This window comes from Nannospalax galili, unplaced genomic scaffold (assembly GCF_000622305.1).
Source record: "Nannospalax galili isolate Female #2095 unplaced genomic scaffold, S.galili_v1.0 scaffold547, whole genome shotgun sequence".
Lineage (NCBI taxonomy): Eukaryota > Metazoa > Chordata > Mammalia > Rodentia > Spalacidae > Nannospalax > Nannospalax galili.
The window spans coordinates 448,298-461,372 of NW_008355824.1; the positions used below are offsets into that span (position 1 = coordinate 448,298).

The 13,075-nt window shown below is 41.3% G+C and overlaps 1 pseudogene; it reads left to right on the forward strand.

The window, feature by feature from the left end:
- Positions 1 to 330: 330 nt before the first annotated feature.
- LOC103750656 lies at positions 331 to 634 on the forward strand (annotated as a pseudogene).
- The last annotated feature ends 12,441 nt before the right edge of the window (positions 635 to 13,075 follow it).

Here is a 13,075-nt window from a genome sequence, read left to right on the forward strand (position 1 = left end):
TTGACCACAAAATATATTAAGCGACAGTATATTGGGGGCTGGAGAGATGGTTCAGAAGTTAAGAGCACTGGCTGCTTTTGCAGAGGACTGGGTTAGCCAGCACTCACATGGTGGCTAACAGCCATCCATAACTCCAGTTTCAGGGGATCTGATGCCCTCCTCTGACCTCTGCAGGCATTTCATGTACTTCCATGCATGTAGGCAAAACACTAATGCATGTAAAACAATATAAATAAATAGACTTCCGACGCGACCGGCCTAGAACTGTCAGGCGCCTGGGGGCCCCCTGAGCCCAGCCAGCCCTCTGCCTGCTGCTTGCACAGTGATGTCATGGAGCGCCTCGACGAAGCAGGGCTGAACGTGCTGCAGCCTCTGGAATTCAAGAATGAAAGCTCATTGGCATCAACCCTGAAGACTCTAATGTCCTCCTTCACAGCTTTAATGATCACGTTCTTATTGGGCTATATTTTACAAATCTTATGTATTCGAAGGTGCCCTGGGAATGTCCAACAGAGACAGCTATTTTTATGCCACAATCGTAGCAGTTGTGGCGGTTCACGTCGTCCTCGCCCTGTTTGTCTACGTGGCCTGGAATGAAGGCTCACAACAGTGGCGTGAAGGCAAACAGGATTAAATTGAACCTCACCTTTTGATAGCATGAATTTATTTTTAAATATGATAAATACTTCTGGGGTATTGTTAATAAATGTATTTTATTTGAATAAAATTGAAAGAACATTGAAATCATTCAGGGAGTCAGTCACATTTGACTAAACTTTGACCCATTTAATTAATTTTAACTTTCAATCTCCATTTGCAAATAAAAATTTGAGAAAGTTAAATAGGTGCAAATGCATATGCTAAGTGAATTACATCTTACCCTGCAAAGAATTTAATTATTACAAAAAAATCTTTTATAGCAATTTGCCTTATAGTTACTTTTTGGTTTTATTCCTTTGGAGTAATAAGAAACACACAGTGAAGCAAATCTCAATTTCCTTTTTCATTGGAAGATTTTCCCTCTCAGAAAAGTATCAGGTTCTTGGATTTCAGATTCTAATTTCCTGTGGGAAGTTGCCTAAATTTTGAACAATGTAATTAATCTGAATGTCACTGAGTAAGGATAAATCTCACATTCCTTTATTTAATGGGGAAATTATACCCATTCATGTAAAAGGACTTAGGTTTACTGAGGGCCAAGAGATGAGCTCACTGCCCTCTTTGTGACTAACACAATATTGTTTCCTCATTCTGTTTTGAAATTAAGCTTCAATTACAGTTTATTGAAATTCCTTTCAATTTTTTCCTACTTAATAAAACACAGTATGTGATAGGTATTAGAATATCAAAATGTTCAGTTTGCATGCATTGAGAGTGAAACAATTTTGAAACCAGGCCTTGAGGTTTCTTAGTGTTCTTGTCTTTTTCATCAGAGCTAAGATTCATCCTGCATTTATGGATGATCCTTGTGGTCATTTTTTATGAGAACTCCTCCCCTAAAAATGAAATAGTCCTGTGACCTTTCTTCAGTACCTTTAAACTTTGGTCAGACCCACCCCTGGACACTATATATATATATGCAATCTACAAACAACTGTCCCCCAAATTTTTATTTCTCATTAGAAAATCATATATGTTCTGTAAAACACTAGAAAAATCCATATTGATGGAATCAAACCAAGTCCCCCCCAGACCAAAAGAAGAATATTCTGGGAAACTGTACAAGGAAGTAAGCTGTAAAATTCTAACTACTGAGAAAAAGCTGACCTTTTCATGCTCTGTGTACCAAGCCGAAAATCACCCGAAACTTCCTCCCACTACCGCCACTCCCCCTCCCACTTTTACTGCTTGAGGTTTGTGGTTTTTGCCTTTAAAAGAAGCCTGTAAGCCAAGCTCTGGGCTGCTGCTCTCTCTGAGTGAGGCAGGAGCCCGTCTGCGCAAACGATTAAATCCTCTTGCTTGTTGCATCTCCTGGTCTGAGGACTGAGTTATTGGGGTGTGGCCTCCCCTGGACGTTGGGCACCCCAGACAGGGGGCCCAACATTTGGGGGCTCATCCGGGATTTGGTTGCCCCCAGACCCATTTCCTCAGATCAGCAGGAGGTAAGGACGTCTTGTGGTTTGTCTTGGTCTTAATGTCTGTTAGTTATTTCCTGTTCTGGGAACGATCCATCTGAACATTTGTGCCTGTGCAGGACCTGTAAGTCTGTATTCTGGAAACCAGTGGGAGTGGCAGACGTGCCCAGAGGCCCCTGGTTCTGACACTCTGGCCTTAGGGACCAGAGTGGTCTGGAGTGGGGAGGATGGTGTAGCTTTCCTTCCCTTGGGAGAAGGGAGCTCGGCTTGGCTACTCCCCTCCCACTCTGTACTTTCAGTTCTTGAGATAAGAAGCACGCGCTGAGGTTTCTCTGTTTTGTGTATTGTCTGTGTCTGTGTCTGTGTTCAGGGATCCCAAAAGTGAGAATGGTGGGTGCAGCGTGTGTCTGAATGAAAGAAGGACTGGTCCACATGAATGTGATTTAATGTGGTATGTATGCTTGATGTGTGTTACTTACTTAGAGGGAGGTCTGGTCTTGTAATTTTCTCAATGCTCCTTATTGTAAACTTTCCTTTCCTCCTTCCTTTTATCCTCGGTCTGAGTCTTTGCGTGGGACCGTTAAAGGCAAAAGGGCAATTGAGGTTTTCTGGTCAGGGCTACTCCCTGATGTAAGCTAAAGGCTCTTAGCCCACTTAGCGAACCCCGACTGCCCACACGGGTGGAGACAAGGCGGCTTTTCTGTATCTCCCCCTCCTCTCCGTTTCTCTCTCTCTCTGGCCACTGACAAAGCCCCGTGGGCACGGGCTGAGCAAATAAGAGCCATAGGGCGCTCACCGCTAAAAGACTCCTGTGAAAGGATAAGGGGGTCCCAGGCGTGAATCCCAGGTAAATTCACATCCCCCACAGAAGAAAAACTGGGCAACATTAGGTACTCGTCTATAAGCACACCCACTGGCCATTATTATTTGGAGTGGCATATTCCTTCTCTCTTTCTTTCTTTCCTTCTTACTCTCCCTCTCTCCTGTGACCTCCACTATGGGTCAATCGCTAACTACCCCTTTAAGTTTAACTCTGGAACACTGGAAGGAGGTCATGGAATGGGCCCACAACTTATCATTGGAGGTCCAAAACAAGAAGTGGCAGAGTCTCTGTTCCTCTGTATGGCCCTCTTTAAAAAAAGGATGGCCAAGGGATGGGATTTTTGACCTTGCTACTATCTTACAGGTTAGGGAATACATTTTCCACCCAGGACCACACGGACATCCAGACCAGGTGGCCTACATAGTCACCTGGGAAGACTGGGCCCAGAACCCCACACCTTGGGCACGGCTGTTCCTACCTCCTAGGGGAACTGCAGAGACTGATCAGGGGCCTCCTACCCTTTCTGCTCTAAGGAGGGATAGAGAGGGCCCCCCTGATGGAACCCGAACTGCCCAGGTTTTTCCCCTCCGAACTATAGGGGATCAGATTCAGTACTGGCCTTTTTCAGGCTCTGACTTATATAATTGGAAGACTCATAACCCCTCTTTTTCTCAGGATCCTTAGGCTCTAACTGCTTTAATAGTCTATTCTCCTCACACACCAACCCACCTGGGAGGATTGTCAGCAACTCCTCTCGGCCTTTCTAACCACAGAAGAAAGACAGTGAGTCATCCTAGAGGCCCGGAAAAATGTCCCCGGGCAGGATGGGAGACCCACTCTGCTCCCAAATGAAATAGATGCAGGATTTCCTCTGACCAGACCTAACGGGGACCCTGAAACCGTGGCCGGTAGGGAGCGTCTCCGTCTTTATCGCCACACTCTGTTAGCGGGTCTCAAAGGGGCCGGAAGGTGCCCGACCAATTTGGCAAAGGTACGTGCTATAACCCAAGGAGAAAATGAAACCCCCGCAGGGTTTCTAGAATGCTTGATAGAGGGATATCGGATGTACGCCCCTTTTGATCCCACAGTCCAGGAGCATCAGGTAGATCTTATTATGGCCTTTATAGGACAATCAGCTCCTGACATTCGTGGTAAGCTCCAACGGCTGGAGGGCCTTCAGGGGTACTCCTTACAGGATTTAGTAAAAAAAAAATAAAAAATTAAGTCAAATTTTGGCCACAGTAGTTCAGGGAACAGGCTGGAGGGCCTTCAGGGGTACTCCTTACAGGATTTAGTAAAAAAAAAATAAAAAATTAAGTCAAATTTTGGCCACAGTAGTTCAGGGAACAGGACCAGGAGAAAAAACTTTCAATAAGCGTAAGACATTAAAAGTTAAGATAAATTTTGGCCACAGTAGTTCAGGAAACAGGACCAGGACCAGGTAGGAACCTGGGAGACAAGAGAAGGCCCCGAGTGGATAAAGACCAGTGTGCCTATTGCAAGGAGAGAGAAGACATTGGGCTCGAAAATGTCCAAAGAAGTTGAACAGACAACAGACTTGAAAAGAAAACAACCCCAGTCCTGACTCTAGGGGACTAGGAAAGTCAGGACAGGAGCTCCCCCCTGAGCCCAGGGTAACCTTAAAGATAGAGGGGCAATTGACTACCTTCATGGTAGACACAGGAGCTCAACACTCGGTCTTAACAACAACTGAGGGACCTATGAGTTCCAAAACAGCCTGGGTCCAAGAGGCCTGAGAGGGAATCAGGCCTCACATCCAAAGACTTTTACAAATGGGCATACTTCATCCTTGCCAATCCCCTTGGAACACCCCACTGCTCCCCGTAAAAAAAGCCAGGGACAGATGATTATCGACCAGTTCAAGACTTGAGAAGTCAATCGGAGGATAGAAGATATCCACCCCACTGTTCCAAATCCCTACAATCTCCTGAGTTCTTTGCCTCCCAGTCACAGGTGGTATACTGTACTTGACCTGAAGGATGCATTCTTCTGCCTAAGACTGAGTCTGGTTAGCCAGCCCATCTTCGCTTTTGAATGGAAGGACCCTGAAGCTGGAATATCGGGGCAACTAACCTGGATGCGACTTCCCCAAGGATTCAAGAACTCCCCTACTCTGATGAAGCGCTACACGGTAATCTGGCTGACTTTCGGGTAAGAAACCCACAGATTATGCTTCAATATGTGGATGACCTCCTCTTAGCAGCTGAGACAGAAGCTGGCTGTCTGCAAGGTACGGAGGCTCTCCTATTGAGACTGGGGGAACTTGGATACTGGGCCTCAGCAAAGAAAGCCCAGATCTGCCTACAGCAGGTGAACTATTCGGGCTATAGGTTGGAGGGAGGGCAACATTGGATGATGGAAAACAGGAAACAGGCAGTAGCCTCTATCCCCCCACCAACCTCAGCCAGAGGACTCAGAGAGTTCTTGGGAAGCATAGGATTCTGTAGATTATGGATACCGGGTTTCGCTGAAAGAGCAGCTCCTCTATATCCTTTAACAAAGAACAGGACCCCTTTCGTCTGGACTGAAGAACACCAGAGAGCTTTTGACAAAATAAAAAGAGTGCTGTTGATGGCTCCAGCTCTAGGATTGTCAGATTTAAAAAAAAAAAAAAAAAACCTTTCATCTTATACATAGATAAAAATAAAAAAATGGCAAAAGGAGTTCTTACTCAGACTTTGGGACCCTGGAGAAGGCCAGTGGCTTATCTTTCAAAAAGACTGTACAATGTAGCCGCTGGCTGGCCCCCATGATTGAAAATTATGGTGGCAATAACATCCCTGGTAAAAGATTCAGACAAACTCACCATAGGTCAGCCCCTGACTATTATAACACCACATGCGGTGGAGTCCATCATTAGACAGCCCCCTGACAGATGGCTGTCAAATGCCAGGGTGACCCATTACCAGGCACTACTATTAAACCCAGAAAAGATTGTTTGGTAACCCAACCACCTTAAACCCCACCACGCTGCTGCCAGCTCATGAAAAAGGTTAACATTTATACTGACAGCCGCTATGCATTCACCACAGCCCATATACATGGGGAAATTTACCGGAGGTGGGGACTCCTCACCTCGGCTGGTAAGGACATTACAAAGAAAGAAGCAATAGTGGCTCTTCTGCAAGCCTTGTACTTCCCAAGAAAGGTCAGCATTATCCATTGCTCTGGACACCAGCGAGATCAGGGGCCGATTGCTCGGGGAAATCAGATGGCAGATGAAATCGCCCATCAGGCAGCAGAAGGTACTTGTATTCTCTACACCCATTCAGACCTTGAGGTTGAAATTGAAGCACAAACGAAAGAAGAGAAATGCTCTTTTTACCTACACTGAGCAGGATCTGGAACTTGTTCGGAGGCTCAACGCTACTTTGAACCCAGAATCTAAAATGTGGGAATATCAGAATCAAATCATATTGCCTCGAAAGGCAGCCCTTGAGTTAATCTCCCAACTCCACCAGTGGACGTACTTAGGACACAAGAAACTAAAGACACTACTAAAAAGAGAAGAACAAATCTATTTCCCAGACCTCAACCAACTAGTCCAGAAGGTAGTGGGAGATTGTGTCTCATGTTCCCTGGTGAATGCTACCAGATCAAAGGTCCCATCTGGTAAGAGAGAAAGAGGGACACGACCAGGGACTAACTGGGAAGTAGATTTTACTGAGGTCCTTCCAGGAAAATATGGTTATAAATATCTTTTAGTGTTTATAGACAAAAAAAAAAAAACAGCCCAGACGGTGGTGGAGAAACTGATCGAAGACATTTTCCCTCGATTTAGACTGTCTGAGGTAATTGGGTCTGATAATGGCCCAGTCTTCATCTCCCAGGTAAGTCAGGGAATGGCCAAAGCAGTGGGGAATAATTAGAAATTACATTGTGCTTACAGACCCCAAAGTTCAGGACAGGTAGAGAGAATAAATAGAACTATTAAAGAGACCTTAACCAAATTAGCTTTAGAGACTGGCACTAAAGACTGGGTGCAGCTCCTACCTCTAGCTCTATTTCGAGCTAGAAATACTCCTGCTATACACGGTCTAACCCCCTACGAAATTCTTTTTGGAGGGCCACCTCCTGTTCTCAATATAGCTTTGTCCCCCTTGCCCTCTTCCTTTGATAACCCTAACTTGTAAACAAGACTCCAAGCCCTTCAGATCATCCAGAACCAGGTTTGAAAGACTTTGGCTGCTGTTTAACGGCCTGGGAGTCCATGAACGCCGCAATTGGAAATCAGGTGTACGTGAAAAGACATAACGTAAAGATTCTTAAACCACGATGGAAAGAACCCTACACGGTTCTCCTGACTATGCCCACAACCCTCAAAGTCCTAAACACATGAACCACTCCGACTGGGAATTAGTTGCTATTATCATCATCTCTGTAGCCTTGATCATCCTTGTTGCCATCATCACATTGGTACTCACTGACCTTGCTTAAAAGCTATAACACAACTTCTTACAATGCAGCTGATTCTACTTCTCAGAGAGATCTGCCTGCTTCTGACAGCGTAATGCCTGCCAGTTTATTCAGCTTTACAGTACAATCCTCATGTGCCTATGCAGCTAACATGGATGGTGACAAATCCTGAGATGGGCTATACACTTCGGCTCGCCAACTCCACCACCTTAAACATTCCAGTCTTAAACTTTTCTACAGCCGGTCAGACTAAAATTAGCCATCCAGATGCCATGAGTCCGATGCTGCAGGTGTTACAACAGTCATTTTTGTTCCCTAATGTTACTAAACCTAAAACCACTCGAACTTGTTGGTTCTGCTATGATGCTTCCAGAAAACCTGCAGATTTTATGATTAAAATCTCGCCATAAGAAAAGGGGGGAATGATGGAATCAAACCAAGTCCCCCCCAGACCAAAAGAAGAATATTCTGGGAAACTGTACAAGGAAGTAAGCTGTAAAATTCTAACTACTGGGAAAAAGCTGACCTTTTCATGCTCTGTGTACCAAGCCGAAAATCACCTGAAACTTCCTCCCACTACCACCACTCCCCCTCCCACTTCTACCGCTTGAGGTTTGTGGTTTTTGCCTTTAAAAGAAGCCTGTAAGCCAAGCTCTGGGCTGCTGCTCTCTCTGAGTGAGGCAGGAGCCCATCTGCACAAACGATTAAATCCTCTTGCTTGTTGCATCTCCTGGTCTGAGGACTGAGTTATTGGGGTGCGACTTCCCGTGGACGTTGGGTACCCCTGGTTGGGGGTCCTACAATATTAAAGCAGAAAGAAAATAAAAATTGCCCCATAATGTTGCTGCCTGAATATAATCACTATGTTAGTTTACAACCTGTGTGCAGTTTTGACCTGTGTTTCCTAATGCTTGTTCCAGAAACAATACTACATTCAAATTCTGCCAACTTTACCAGAAAACTGTTTACAGTTTTTCAAATAGATGGTTTCTGGCCATTATCTTAAAAAGCACATTGCTTTTTTATTCTTCTAAAATTCAAATTTCAATTGTTTTCACCAAAAAGAAATGATACTTGAACAGATAATTCAATTTGAATACTGCACAATGTGTGCATTTATAAAAAATTGCATGGCATCCTATAAGAAGTTGTATGGTTCTTATGTTTTTATATGTCAGTTAAAAATAAGCCTAAAAATAAATTCAAATAACATTACTGATTGTCCTAATACAAAAGCCCTTGCTTATATGTTTGCCATGATTGATTCATTTGTCCAAAGTTACTTTTTATCCTATGGAGCTAGACTGAAGGAATAGAGAAATGATTAGGCATAAGAGACAAATATGCATTTCTGCTATTATTAAGGAAAATAATAGATCAGTATGCTTATTACAGGACTGTTCTTAATTATATTTAACTGTTGTGTGTAGTTTAAATATCTTTAAGAAAGTATTCTAAATGGAAGGGTCTTTATTTTGTAAAGAGTCTACTTTTAGTCTTGATATTTGAGTCTTGAATATTATGTAGTAGATTTCTGGATGGTTCTCTCATCAGGTAGCCTCTTGTATTTAGAATTGTCTGCTCAAATTATTTTTATATAATGCCAAGATTTTTTTCTTGTACTTTGGAGATCTTATGCTATTTTAGACATTTGCCAGTTAGGTAATGATATAGCTATTTTTCTTCAAGTGTTTCAACCAAGGGTATATGCAAACGTAAGTCATTTTCTTTTGGGAATAAGGTACAAGTGTTTGAATATTAAAATCAGATGCTCAGATTCATATTCAATATTATTACAGAATAGACTTGTTTTCTAAGAATTTTCCCCAGGATTTTAGCTATGAACTTACCATTTTACTGCTGTTAATTATGTTAATTAATGTGATATTTGACAAATGGACACATTTTTCAAGCTATCTTACTAGTTTCCTCTGGCATAAAATACATATGATGTATTGGAAGGGAAAGCTACAGTTGAACTGTTATAAATGTTTTACAGTAAGAATATGGTCACTGATGTTTAAAAACTGACTGTAATAGTAATCTGAATAAGGGAATACAACTCCAAGTGTCAGTACAAGCTACTGAATTAAGCCCATTTACTGTGACAATACCTTCCCCATCTTCTAACTTGTTCCCTGAATAAGCTACACCCCCATTGTTGAAAAATGGAAGTTTGCTGTACAATGCATCTGATGTCTCTTCAAATGGATACCATTTCACATGTAACAGTACCATTCTTATTTGTGTTCATAGTAAAGAATTTTAAACCTGCCATAAAAAATAACAGACTGTTTCATGGAAATTTAACAGAAATAGATTGTAGTACTTAGAAAGTTTTCATCAGAAAAATCATACTGAGCCAGGTATGATGGCACATGTCTGTAATCCCAGTACTTGGGAAGCAGAGGCAAGAGGATTAGGGGTTCAAGGTCATCCTTGGCTACATAGTGAGTTCAAGGTCATCCTGGGTCATGTAAGAACCTGTTTCAAAAATGAAGAACAACAACTACAAAAAACGAAAGAAGAACAGTTCTATTTGCTTTGTCAGAATAAGTTGCCAATGGATTTGTGTTTATTTTCCATTTCATACATATCTTATGTAAACAGAGTATTCAAGTAGGGCAATAAAAATACTTAGACAAGTAAGGTATACATAAAGGAAGGCTAATGCTGAAGGATTTCAATCCTGTTTTTCATGTATCTATTGCATATTTCTGATCTCCAGACAGTTTCATGTTTAGTATCTAATTTATTCCAAAATGAACTTTAAACTTACTATTCACTAGTGTGATATACTATTCAGATTCTAGTCCTGGGTTTAAGTTCAGTTTCACCAAAGTTGTGCCAAAGCTCACATTAATAACTATACAAAATTTATTTTTCAGTGGAATGGAGTTATCTTAAAAAATTAGTTTTAGAGGCATTGAGACACTTAACTATAAACACACAGCCTATGAATAGCTTAATCCTTTATTTCTTAAAAAGTCCAGATTTCCTCCCCATCTCTCCTGGTGACGCTTTCTCTTTGCCTGTGTCATTGCTACATGTACTTGAAGTGTCTTGTGCTGCTTTTAAGATGTTCTGTAAATCATATTTGTCAGTTATACAAACTAGTCTTCCTTCCAATGTTAGTGAAATCTCACTGAACGGGAATAATAGCAATAGCTAACAACATCTGCCCAGCACTTTACAGTTTGCAAAGAACGTTCACATATTCTCGTCTGAGTTTTGCATAGTGAACGTGTTACAAGATGTCCTTTGATGTCAATGTCAAGAGTGTTAGAATTTTCAGTCACCAGTGTCATTGTCAATGCTGTAGCACTGATTAGTGAAGTCACTGGGGATGGAGTTTGGGGAAGGGGTTGTCGCAGTGGGGCCTGGAGTTCTTAGCCACTTGTGTCAGACTGTCTTTTGTTAAGTGATGCTTTTCTAGTCCTTTCCTGAGTGGGTTTTGTATTCAGTATATTGTAGCCTGTACTTTGTATTAATTGGCCATCTGTTGTCATTAAAAAAGTATCTGTAAAAATATATATGTATAAATAAATAAATAAATAAATAAATAAATAAACATAAAAGTATACTGGGGTTGGAGAATGGTGGCTAATAACTGTTCCTAACTCCAGTTCCAGAGGATCCAATGCCCTCTTCTGGCCTCAGCAGGCATTGTATGTACATGGTGCACTTACACGTAGGCAAAACTCTCTCTCTTTCTCTCTCTCTCTCTCACACACACACATTAAAATACAAATAAGTACAAAAAAAAGTTTAAAGAAAAGTATATTTTAAGTCATAAAATACACAATAAAATGCATATATAATGTATATATGAGTAGAATCTTGGGGCTGGAGACATAATTCAATGGTTAAGAGAAGAACATTGGTTGCTTTTGCAGAGGACTGGGGTTTGGTCCCAGCACCCACATGGTGGCTAGCCTGTCTGTAACTCCAGTTTAAGGAGATCCAAAGCGCTCTGCTGACTTCTGTAGGCATTGCATGGCACTAATGAACTTACATACACACACTCATACGCATAACAATTTTAAGGAAGAGGAGGGTCTTAGTGAATCACACATAAATAAAAGCTGTGAAAAACAGATCAGTGTTGCTAAAGAGAGAAATTATGGCTAAAAATATGAGAGAAACATTGTTTCCATGTCAAACTCACTCATCCTGTAGACCACTGGAGTCTGGCACTGGCCAGAGACAGTCAGACTCTGTATTTTACATGGTAGAATAGCCTAAGGTTATGTACTGTTGTAATATCATTGGCACCCAAACTTGGTAGTTCCAGATTCCTCAAGAATTTCATATATGGTGATACACACGTGTAAGTTCGGCATTTGAGAAGCTGAGACAAGATGATGATGAGTTTGAGACCAGTCTGAAAAACATGTCAAGACCATATCTCACAAAACAAAAATAATTCCTAAGCACTGCAAGGCTACCAGTAAATGCAAAATGGTATCGCTGCTTTGGAAAAAGCCTTAATAGTTTCTTACCATGGAAACCATTATTCATTGTCTTTGATATTCACCTACATAACCAAAAATTTATGTTCATAAAAAGATCTGCACAGGTATTGACAGCAGCATTTTTTGTCAAAACATAAATCAACTGATATGCTCTTCAGCAAATGGATAGATAAATTGGCACATTCAAACAAGGGAATGTTACTTGGCACTCAAACAAAATGAGCTGTCAAACTATGAAAAGAACAAAGGAACGTTGCTAAGTGAAAGAAGCCCATGAAAAGACTGTTTAACATGTAATTCTAACTACGTGAATTCAGGAAAAGACAAATTGTAAAGATAGTAGAAGAATCAATGTTTGCCAGAGGTTAATGAAGAACTGGAGCATGGAATTTTTAGAAAACTGAAATTATTCTACGTGGTATTGAAATGATGGTTATATATAATTGTATATGTATCTAAACCCACAGACAACCCACACCATAGTGAGCCCTAGTGAACTTTGAGTGACAGCTATGTTTCAGTATAAGCTCATAGACTATGACAAGTGGTTCTATCTAGCTTGGGATGTTGATGGTGGGAGAGGATGTAAGAGGTGAGGTGATCTATGAGTAATCAATACTTTCCCCTCAGTTTTGCTGTGAACCTAAATTTCTCTTAAAATAGTGCTTATTATTTTTCTAAAATGTCTTGAGCAGAGTATGGAGGAAGTTTGAGCAGAATATGGAAGAAAATAGAGGAATAACACAGAGTTTTGGATGAAAAAGTATAGGAAGTGAGTATGTGGAATCAATTCTTCTATATCTAAAGAATTCCTCTATGGCTATAACTTTTTAGTGGAAAATATAAAAATCTGAAAATTGTATATATGTAACACATTTTCATTATTTATTCATCTGTTGATAGACAGCTAGGTTGTTTCTATTTCCTAACTATTGTGAATTGAGTAGCAAGGAACATAGATGTACAAATATCTCTGTAGTCAGATGTAGACCCCTTTAGAACTATGCCCAGGAGTGGTATATCTGGATTATATGGTATAAATATTTTATTTGTTTTTAAGGTTTATGTGTATGAGTAAATTGTTTGCATGTATTTAAGAGGGCCCATGTGGGTTAGAAGAGGGCATCAGATCCCTTGGAACTGGAGTTATGGATAGTTTTAGCCACCATGTGGGTGCTGGGAACTGAATCCGGGTCCTTGGCAAGAGCAACCAGTGCTCTTAACCACTGAGTCATCTCTCTAGCCCCTGGTATATCTATTTCTAG